Source organism: Takifugu rubripes, chromosome 6, assembly GCF_901000725.2.
Source record: "Takifugu rubripes chromosome 6, fTakRub1.2, whole genome shotgun sequence".
Lineage (NCBI taxonomy): Eukaryota > Metazoa > Chordata > Actinopteri > Tetraodontiformes > Tetraodontidae > Takifugu > Takifugu rubripes.
This window is the reverse complement of record NC_042290.1, coordinates 1,138,983-1,150,933: the sequence shown is the minus strand read 5'-3', so window position 1 is coordinate 1,150,933 and position 11,951 is coordinate 1,138,983.

Here is an 11,951-nt window from a genome sequence, read left to right as displayed (position 1 = left end):
ATTCTTCCATGTGTTGATGTATTCCACAGTCTCTGTACACAAGGAACCTCCACTTTTAAACTACTTTTTCCTTTGAAAGAGTTTTCAAGCATGCAACATGGGTGCCTTGTAATGATTAAATTCATGACAAAATTGATATGCAAACACAAATGACATTTATGTAGGAATAAAGAGAAACATGCCAGGATGTGGCTGGACTTTTACGAAATACGCTACCCTGCAAAAGACATTATAATCAGGAGTAGTGGCAGTAATGTTTGAAATCGAAGATCAGACTTCATATCTAAGCACCATTAGTGATCTAATCCCAGCTATATTTTGTATTCACCACCTTCAGATGTATTAAAGCAGCAACCTCCGGCTGTTTTTAATCAGCCGTGATAGATACATGCTAATGTTGCCTATGTGATTTTTAAACATCAACTGTATCATGTGTACCTTTGACTTTTCTGCCAGTGTCGCGTTTTTCTTTTGTATTCCTCTGTGAGAGTCGTGTGACTGAAGTGTTGTGGCTGTACTCAGCTGCAGCAGTCCTCCACACAGTTGCCTTCCTTTTATTTGTGCTGTAATGATTATAGGAGCAGCCACTGTTGTGATAGGAGCCCTTGTAGCAACATTTTTATTGGATCTCCTAAATTGATGTTCATCAGTTGTCCTTTACATCGAAGGAGAGCTTAAATGTTTAACATGCTAGAACAGCCAGCCATGTGCCAACTAATGAATATCTTGTATTATTTTCAGGTGAAATTCTAGAGGATTATATATGCATTTTTAAAAAGTCTCTGCAGATCACTTTTCCAGCTGATGCAACCAGAGGTTGCAGACCGACCTTTCAAATGTTATTAAATATCTCAGTATTAAATTACCAGTTTTCTTGAAGGTAAGTTTACATGGTGCCCTTCAGCAAAGAAATTTAAAAGGAATTTCCTTGCTGCTCAAAGTGTTTTATGTCCTGTGTTCTCACATATCTTCATATATTGATTCAATATAGTGAGGTTTTTCTTCATGTTATGAGCAAATGACTGTAGACTTCTGTTGTTTTTTGAAACGTGAACATTTCTCCTTGGCTGAGCTTAGTTTGAGGCTACCGTTGGGAGCTGGTAACTGTATACACATTTTCAGTGGTTCAGTATGTTTTTTTGACATTAATATAAAGGTTTGAATGACTTTTCTCACTCTTGCTCTTGTTGATCCCAAACGGAAACATTAAAAACCAAAAGTTCCATCATTATATTACAGCTTTAATCAACAAAACGAACATCTTAATCCAACATGTGAATTTAAAAAAATCACTGTTTTAATATGAGATTGTGTGTGTGTGTGAGAGTCACGGCTCAGTTTGACCAAATAAAATTTTGGTAGGACACAACAGTGAAAAATATACTTCTCATCTGTTTTACATTCTGTCCATGTCATGGTGTTTATTCTGGATTACATTTTAGCCTTTACGTCTTTATTGTATCTCTGGATACAATCCTCCTGATGGAGAAGCCATTCTTGCTGTGCTTGACCTTTTCCTTGCATCAGCATGTTTGTTCTGCTTATTGTGGAAGCAGTGAGGTTCTGGTGGTCGAAGAAACGTGGAGGATTAAAGGCTCTTACCTGATTTTGTGTGTGTGTCTGTGTGCGTGTGTGTGCGTTGTAGGTTGGAGTCACGTTGGCAGCCATGCACTGTGTGATGCTCCCCGACCTTCTTGGCCTGGACAAATTCAGACCTCCTCTGCTGGAGATGTAGCAAGGACTGGTGGCAGGACAGGTGTCTGGAGGTGAGATTTTGTCTTTTTAATTTGTTATGCTTTCTGTTATGGAAGCAGTCAGCAAGTTAATTGCATGGACTCCAATAATCAGTTGGGGTCGGTCTGGCTGGCTCTGTCTCTCTGTCTCTGTCTCTGTCTCTCTGTCTCTTGTCTCTATCTCCCTTTATGAGCCTTTCCTGTTTTATGATATGTCCTCCCTCTACAGTATATTGTGTTCCCAGTCCAAAGGAATGCAAGCAATATGGATGTGCACCATCAACAGTTTAGGCTCGTCTGAATGAAGCAGTTCTCAGTGTGCAGCCCTGGTTGTCTTAGAAAAGCTTGTTTGTGTTTTTCAGGTGCGAGGGAGGCAGCCCAAGCTCTCCTGTTGGCAGAATTAAGGAGGATTGGTGTCTCGGGCCGTAAAGACACCATTGACATGTGGGCTTCTTACTTGCCTCAGTATGTGGACACAGTCAGCTCCCGTAAGTGTTTTGCTTCTGTGGTTCTTGGCAGTGAAATCACAAATGGGGCCTTACTGACATGATAGCTGTTGTCGAGAATTCCAGACCCTCCTACCCTGAAGAGGAACTTGTGTCATAATGACCTGGAAGACACAAACCAGCTAAAAGAGCACAACTGGTTGGGTCAAATCACACTCACGGTAACCTCAGCAGGCTGTAACGTTGCCTGTAGGTGAAAGGGTGTAGCAGAGTAAATAACAGGGTGGGTGAGATGTGGATGTGCAGCTACATCCTCATGCCACCTGAGCAGCCTGGTTCTTTCCAAATATGTGGCCCAAAGCTGTTTTAACAGGTTGTTGGAATTATCATTAAAATCACATGTCCCTCATCAGAGGCTCATCACACCCTGGAAAATGGTTTCTACGGCTTTGGCTGCTTTGCTGCTCCAGCACAGTCTATTTGTACCAGCTGAATCTAGCTCGTGATCCCTGAGATGTTTGTCTTGCCTGGTTCTGTTCTTTTTCTCTTTCTTTACCTTCCTCTTTTTCTGTCTTTAGTTGGTAGCACTGATGGGAAGGCAGGTTTCTTGGCCTTCCCTTACAATAAACATGCTTGCTGCTTGTCTTTGTGTGCGCACATATATATCTATATATCTGTTGCCCTGTGGTTGCTGAGGCTACTGGGGGGGGTCCTCGGGGGAGCAGTTACCATGGAAACGGGGCCCAGTCAGTGTTGTGTTACCAGAGCACGACTGCAGGCATGGTTGTGTGTGTGTGTGTGTGAGTGAGTGAGAGAGACAGAGATAGGCCAGTGACCTCTTGGGACAAGGGGGATTTGGGGAAAGTCTAGAGCGGTAAAGAGACGGAGAGATGGAGTGAGGTTAAAGGGTCATTGATTTTGATGTGTTTGCTGAAGAGCTGGACTAGAACTGAAAGTAAGATGACTCCTGCTGCTCCCGGAAGATCCTGCAATATCATGGGATAGTCAGAGAGCTGAAATCTCTTGATTCAATTGTTTCTGAACCTGAAGCTACTGTCGTCCCTTGTTGATTATGAGACACTAAATACAGGATCTAAAGTCTACATATCCCTGTTAAACATGCAGGTTATTGTGATTTCTTTTTAAAAAAAAATGAAACATACACTCACTAAATTAGGTTCAACTGTTTCATTTCTTTGTTACCACAAATAATCAGCCCAATCACATGGATGCAACTCAATGCGGTTTAGGCTTGTAGACATGGTCAAGACGGCTTTGACAACTTGGTTGTTGGTCCCAGACAGAATGGTCAGAGTATGTCAGAACCTGCTGATCAACTGGGATTTATGAATGCGTCCAAAAACAGGAAATATCGGGGAGCAGCGGTCTGAAAACGCTTCTGTTGGTGTGAGAGATCAAAGGAGACTGGGCAGACTGGTTCAGACTGGTAGAAAGACAGCAGTAACTCAATATGTTGAACAACAACACGTGGAACCTTGGAGAAGATGGGCCACAGCAGCAGGAGACCAGCAGGATGATGCACCCTGTCTCACAGTTCAGATCATCTGGACCAGGACAAAGAGTTGACTGCACTCCAGGGGCCTCCAGTCACCAGTCTCAGTCCAAGTAGATCACCTTTGGGATGTGTGTGGAACAGGAGATTCTCATCGTAGATGTAGAGCTGACAGGCAGGCAGCAACTGCTTGATGCTTCATCTCATGAGGGTCTGAGGAATGTTTTCCAACACTCCCTTGAGAGGATGTCATGAAGAATTTAAGGCAGCTCTGAGGGGGAAAAAGGGCTCCCTTTCTAATACCTTCCTAAACTTCACACTTGTAGTCAGTTTTATAAATAAAGTCCATATATACTGTAAAGCCAACTTTAGTCAGCTAAAGAAAATGTATTTCAATGATAAAATCGGGTTATTTAACATTTCTTATTTGTATTAATATAACTTTAATTGTTGCTCTTCTTTTCAAATTCACAGTAAAGCTAGAAAAGATGCTTCACTGTACATGAAAACTGTGAAAGTCTGTGAGATTTAATGTGGATTTTCACCCACTTGGAACTCAAAATCCAATCTTGTAAAACATTGTTTAACCTTTTCTAATCAATCACCTCGTGTTCTCTCTCTCACACACACACACACACACACACACACACACACACACAGAAATATACAATATACTTTTTACAATCACAGAAAAAACTGTAAATGTACTTTTGAAGGTGAAAAATATCCCCGAGGCTCCAATACATTGTGAGGAGTTGAATGCTTTAATTTCATGATTTTCATGAAATTACAGCTTCTGTAATCAAACAAGAAACAGTAAAAATAAGCATTATATCATTACCATGACAGACTCCACCATGTTGGGTTGTAGTAGATTATTTTTACAGCTTGTATTTTGTCCAGTGTTGTTTGAAGGAAGATTTTAGTATTAATCTGTTTTATTAAGGAGGAAATGTCACTGAGTCAGTAGTGGAGTCTCAGTGTGGCAGCATGAAGCTGAGATTAGTGGTCTTGTCCTTTTACCTCTCATGTTAGTGTAAAAGGCTTCAACAGAGTGAAGAGTGTTTGACTTGTACTCGCAGAGGGAGAAAATAATCTGGACTAACCCTAAGTGATTTTTACCTCAGAATTTTGGTCTAAAATGCCTTCTCTCATTCATACCCTTCACTGTGTGCAGAGATCTCTAAAAACAACAAATCAAAACCAAAAACAACAAATACCAAAAACAGCAAATCCACTAAAATGCAGCATTTGGGATTCTAAATTCATTGGGAACATCCTTTTGTGGCCTAGTGGTTATGGACGTCACCTCGCAGCATGATGGTCCCTGGTACGAATCTCCAGAGGGCACCATTGCTTCAGCTGTGACAGATGCATTTTCTTTTATTTAGTTAAAACTATCAATAAATGTTTTCAACTGGACTTCCTTTAGTTTCTCAAAGACATTTCCCCTCTAATCCAAGAGGCTTCTGCAGTTCTATGTTAACTGGTGGAATCTCAGAGTTACATTTACTGTACTGGTTCACTGGACGCTGTCGTTAGTAGCTGTTGGTGCTAATTAGGCTAGGAGTAATTACAAGTGAGGTTGGGGACTCAATGTGACGTTTTCATAAACAAAGTCATCATCAAGTCAAACGCGTGTTAAAATGATCTCGTATTGATCACTCTCACAAATACACATACACACACACACTTCCAAGAGTCAAATAGCGTGCATGTGTGAAACAGAAAATTCTTTCACCACTGAGCAAGCTTGAGCTCTCTGTCCATCTCTGTGGTAAAACACCTTAGTCTGATTATACGGTCTAGTCACAGAAGCCAAAGCTTCAAAGAGTGGGAAGTGTTTTAACCAGGAGGAGAAGGAGAAGATGCCACAGAGGAGTGCAAGGTCCTGGAGGTTAACAAGGCATGCTGGGAGCCATGTGTCATGGCTGACATGACAAGCTTGACCTTGGACCAGGGCAAAACGCCCTCTCCTCCTCCCACACAACTCCCTCTGTCACCAGCCCTTCCTCCAGCCGACAGCCCTCTCCTCTTCCTTTAACGTCTCTCTTGCTCCGACTCTGAACACTCGAGTCATAGACAATGATTTCTGCACAGTGGACGTATGTGGAAATGTTAAAATTTCCACATAAAAATAGCGTTTGTGTTTGCATCCTGTCACTGTACAAAAGTGGACCAGTTTGAAAATGGTTCGGTGGTAATATCTTTCAGTGGAAACAAGCAAATTTATATCAAGGTAACCAGGAACCAGTCTTAAACTAACCCCCCATTAGTTATTTGATCAAAAATTCACATCAATAATTTTGGGTTGGATGGTTATTCTTTTCATTTCTGGTGTTTCTTTATGTGCTGGTTTGGCTATAAACACCATTATGTAGCCTGTCAATAAAGCTCATTTGGACTTAAATTGAAATGAGTGTGGGTTGGTAGTTGGTTGGGGTTGGGATTCTGTGGCGTTTATGTAAAAACATCCGTCAGGCCTTTTGTCCAATCAGAGTAAAGCATCAGTTATATTTTAATTAAGTTCAATTACGTTTTTATCACTTTAATGTTTGAGATGGATAATCCAGGGGGCTCTGTATCGGTCTCCTGTCAGTTTGAGTGTGTGCGCGTGTGATATACAATTATACACAGTCATTAGGTTGAGCTGGCAGCAGTGTATGTGAGCAGGTTAATTGGAACATGAAGTGCAGCGTTAACTGGGATTAATCAATGTAATTACACAGAGTATAATTATTTTTTCAGGGTGTGCTTGAATGAGTGAATGTGTGGGCGTGCACGCGTACGCATGAGTGTAATTTCTAAATTAGGCTGTTTTCCTAGCGATTAGCCCAGTAGAAGCTCTTTTAGTTACTTTGTTCATTAGTGCGGCATCATTCATTAACCCAGCCGCTAATGAAAAGCCACTCTTAATTGGCAACAGCAAGATAAGGGCTAAATGAAAACAGTAAATGGGGTGGCAGGTGTGTGTGTGTGTGTGTGTGTGTCTCCGTTAACACTCTAGATAACAAGGAGGCCCAATAAACCCTTAATATCTTCTTAACAAGCAGAGTTAACCTGATTATACAGATCAACATAGAAACACACACACAGAGGAAGAGACAGATTTTCTTCAGTGTTTGTATCCAGGTAGTATGTTCACCTCCCTCTCCTCATTAAACAGCTCATTAGTCAGGAGCCTTCCTGAGTGGTTAACCTTTTAGACCTTTAATATGTACTATAATACTGATAACACTTTTGTTTCATTCTTTACCATTTATTCTCCGAGAAACAAAAAAGTTAGGTCCTACATGACTTCATATTTGTTTTAAGTCATAAAACAACACCTGCCGAATGCATGTATGGACCCCCAGAATTGAATTCATGCTGTTATATCTACATATAAACTCCAGCGTGAGCTGTCTGTGCGTTCATATTAAATAACTCAATCTAAAGCAGTCACTAAAAACACTTAAACAAGCATAAAAATGTGAGGAATCGATGTTGTATCACTGTTGTGGTAAGAACAGAACATACAGAGTGGGAGTGGATGAATGTGTGAAAGAGTTTCCTTTACTTAGATCATCAATAGATTATCTGATTAGTTTCAGTATTGGGGATCATTCACATCAGCTCTTTGTTTCTCCTCAGCTGGCTCCACCTCGGAGGCCCCGTCTCCAGCCCCGCCCCCGCCCGATGCTCAGCCAATAGAAACCAAGGCCTCTGAGGAAGAAATGGATGTAGTAGATGATGACATCACAACAGGTATGCTATCAGTAATAGTAATAAAGGTGAAGGAAATACAGACTAATTTAAAGGTTGATACCTTTCCTGTAGTCCATGGGATCAATATGACTTTCACTCTGATCTGGAGATAAAGACATGATAACACAGGTTCCACTGAGCGTTAATGACCAACATGCCGTTGAGAAACTACACATAAAGGGAGCTTTGTATTCTGTCCTCTGTAATCACACACTTTCACTTCCCCCACTGCCTTTCTCCATCTTACATCCCTCTCCAAGACCAGTCGATTTCACAGCTGTGTCCAACAATTTATCATTCCTCACACCTCATTTTTCTGCTATTGACAGACACGTCATTTTTATTTATTTACTCTGTGTTGTTAAATGTGTTCGTTGGAATGTGCGCTGCTTTGTTTTCTTCTCTGCTGTATTTTGAAAGTGTACAATTCTAATTTTAAGCCCTTTGCCTAGTTGACCTACTGTGCTAAAATGTAATTGATATGATCACGTCTGTGGGGATCTGTTCTTCATAAAAATGGAGGGTTATCATGATGAGATAGATTTGTATCAAAAATAATACTGCTTTGACTGAAGCCATAAACATCCTTTGTTCAGTGTAAAGATCAGACTGAAAAGATCATATGTTTTCAGGCTGTTTTAAAGGCTTGAAGTGCTTTCAGGTATCCCATGTTGCATTGTTCCTGCTGTGTGTGTGTATATTGGGTGACTTATCAGTGGCATAAAATCTCCCCCTTTAGCAGAATCAGATCAGAGGAAGTAAGAAAAGGAAAGGACAAGTGCTGAGGAAGGAGACAAGGAAACAAGGGTAGATCTGAGGAAACATGAAAAACAAGAGATGTGTCATAAGCCACAGAATCACTTGGCTGCAGGCTGGTTCCTTTATGATGCTGCAGACTCGTGTACATGTACTGTATGCACACATACTTCCTGGTACCTTCATCTTTGTTAGGACTTTAATGCTATCCCCAGCCCCTTCCCCTGACCCTAACATCCCAACTAAGCCCCTAACCCAACATAAACCCAATTCTAACCTCAGCCTTAAAACCAAGTCTTCAACCTCAAGCATTCCTTCAAATTTGTGAGGACCAGCCAATAACAGCCTGGCCAATAAACTGAAATCTAACATCTGACATCTAACATCTAACAGATCTGTGGACACAGATCTTTGTGCCTGGGTCATTTTCTGTCAGCTCCAGGTAAATAAGTCGAAGCTGTCTGTAACACGGCGGCCTCATTGCCAGATGTTTCCAGGTTTGTCCTCAGCTCAGGAGGCCTCCCACACCCCGAAAATTTCAGTAATGGTAGAAGACTCAAATGCTGGGTGTAGAGTCAGCAAGGGCCACAATGACTGAACAACAAATGTTTACATGAAACCTGTTCACAATAAATGGAAGAGAGAAAGAGAAGCTTATCTCTGTTTGTGATAGAGGAGATGACCCCAGGGAGGTCAAAGTCTCTTCTGGGCAACAGCCAACCCCCCCCCTTCCCAGCACCTACTGGCAGGCATTTATCTTGTGCCGTATCTCATCTTAAATGTCGACAATGAGAATGTTGCAGCAGTTCCACTCATTTGATGGTCAAAACCTTGGAAGCTTACTGGTGGGTCTGCTAGAGGTCAGGGGTCAAAGGACAGGCTGCCCTTCACCTCTCAGTGTCATTACCCCAGCTGTGATTTGGTTAGCTGAAATGCTAGCCTTCCCTGCTAATCTAATATCAGAGCCTGGAGGTCATTTGGGTCAGATCACATTTCTTCTCACAGCAGATTAAACTTATGGAGAGATAAATGTCCCCCTGCTGCAACTCAGCAGCTGGATTGTTTCTAATGATTGTGTCCTTTCTCCTTACAGTGGGGTCCCAGCTGCTTTGTAGGAATATTGTATCATCAAAAGACCACAGGATGTCGAATTAACATTAATGTAATGGAATGTATTTTTCTGGACATCTGATGGATAAAACACTACCTTATTCTATTCTGTACATAATTTACAAAATAATTCACAGTTTACTCAAAATATACTAGAATCAAAATATAAAGTTAAGGACTGCTCAAAAATTAACTGTCTACATCCTGTTTTCCCAAAGAATTATGGGAAATTTGGTTTTCAAACTTGCAAATAGTTACAAAGCTATGTGAAGTGAGCTTAGATGTTTTTCAATTAGTACGAATAATGGATGTGTATTTTTTTCTATTGCTTAAAGACAATTAGTATCAATAATTTGGGTTTCAAACAAACCTTTGGACAGTCTGACAGAACTATGTTGTTATGATGTCTTACAATCAATAACAAAGACAGAATTCTGCCCCACTGGCACCAGTTCCTCCTGTGTGCTTACAGTACACTCACTCACTCACTCACTCACTCACTCACTCACTCACTCACTCACTCACTCACTCACCAACACACACACACACACACACACACACACACACACACACAAAAACACCCATCCCCCTCTTTGTGCATATTATCCCACTGCCCACTCAACCATAAAATGTGTGTGTGTGAGAGAGAGAGAGAGAGAGAGAGAGAGAGACAGGGTTTATGAATGTGTCACAAAGATAAAGCACTAGCCTTGGGCATGTGTTCCTGTGTACATGTGTGTTAGGAGCACGGATGTAGATGAAATAACTGGGATAGTGAACGGAATCAAGTGTCCTTCTCTGAACGTTTCTTTGGCTGTTTAATGGCCAACTGACTTAATCAGCCAACTCTGACCGACACGATAAATGTGGATTTAATTTATGTTTTAGATCATAGGTGAGGTTCTATATTGACCAATTATGAACAAAAGTATGGAGATGCTGGAAATCCAATTTGAAAAAAGCAACTGTTAGTTCAGGTTTTGGGGATTTGTTTATCTTGAAGGTGTGAGATGGTGGTTGAGAAGTTAACCTTGGACCAGAACAGCTTCTTCTTCATCTCTTCAGCCCTCCTCCTGTCCTTCATCTTTCTTGACCTCCTATCATCTCACCCTCCCACCATCTGCAGAGTGTTGTGACTCAGTGGATTGATGGGTTGACCTGCAGCCACTTCCTTGGTTCTCCGTCATTGAGTAACCAAAAGTCAAAACAATTGCATCTTTTATTGGGGTAGCGATATTGTGATTATTATTTAAATGTGTCCAAGGTTCTTATAGTGGGATTGTGCTGGATTTAGATTTTGGAATAACTTGGGATAGTAAAACAGGGCCAGTTGGTAGGGCGTTCATCAATTTCAGGACTCAGATCTTGTATTTCCTTCCCATCAGTTTAGTTGTATTTTCAATCACTGTCCCAGAACTGTGGACACATGCTGGAAGGGCGGTGCTTCGCTCCCTCCACCTGCTGAGGCCTGAACCTACATTCTGGTTCAGGCCTAGTTTTTGGTTTCCTTAAACCCCTTTGACTAAAGCTCTTTCATGCATTCTGCTCACATGCATTTTCTTCCCCCTTTCTTTCTCACATCAGCATCCTGGTGGTATTGATCCCCTCCCTAATTCCCGGGTGATCAGGTTTTACCAGTCTTCCAATGATTTCCAAAAGAGGTGGGGTTATGGGGCAACGGCTCAGTAGAGGAAGGATGGGAAGGATGTTGGTTTGATTTCCTCCGCAGGAATAACCTCCAAGAAAAGTTTAAAGCTTAAACCATGATAAAACAATATTCTAAATGATTGAAACACTGGATCAAATAGTAAGTGTACAAGTAATATATACATTAAAAATGTAAAAGACCTTTCTTAGAGAATGCTTGATCCTCACTGAAATGTGACTTGTCAGTAACATCCATTTTTTCCTTCCGAGTGGCAACTAGAGGATGGAGGGGAGCAACAAGATAAAATGTCCCAGGGGAAAAGAAGAGAGGCGGAACCAGGGTTCAAAGAAAATTAGTTTTATTGACCCATAAACAAAAGATGCTGGGTTCAACCAGAAAAAGGGCCTAAATAACAATGGTTTAGCACATTGACCCAGAGTCTGTACTGGGGGACACCTACAGGTAAATAAGAAACTCCAACATAGTCAGGCTGACGTTACAGTTAACGCCAGCTCACATGGCCCAGCCGGTCCACTCACGGCTGCTGCTATCACTCCTGATCCCCAACTGGTGACAGTGGCCTACAGACGAAGGGCGAGCACCTAGAGGAGGACAAAGAACAGCATTGCATACACCCCAACCCTCGGCAGCAGGGCCGTGAGATCCATGTCTTTATCTGTGATTACATGGACTCCACAGGTTGTTACATTACACCGTACTACCCTTTTATAATTGATTCCTTCCCTTCAGGAAAATGTAAAATGTTATTTCATCCAGAAAGCCTTTTTAAAATCCTGTTCCATCCTCGGTTTTATGAAGATTCAACCAAGACCAGGCACTGGGACAGGAGCCCCCCCCCCCCCCCCCCCCCCCCCCCCCCCCGCTCCCTGATTTAGTTTATTGGGTTATGTTTGGGAGGTTGGACATCAAATAGGATTTAGATACAATGTCATTATAATAGATCTGCCGGTTGTGAAGGAAGCAGATCGATAGGTTTC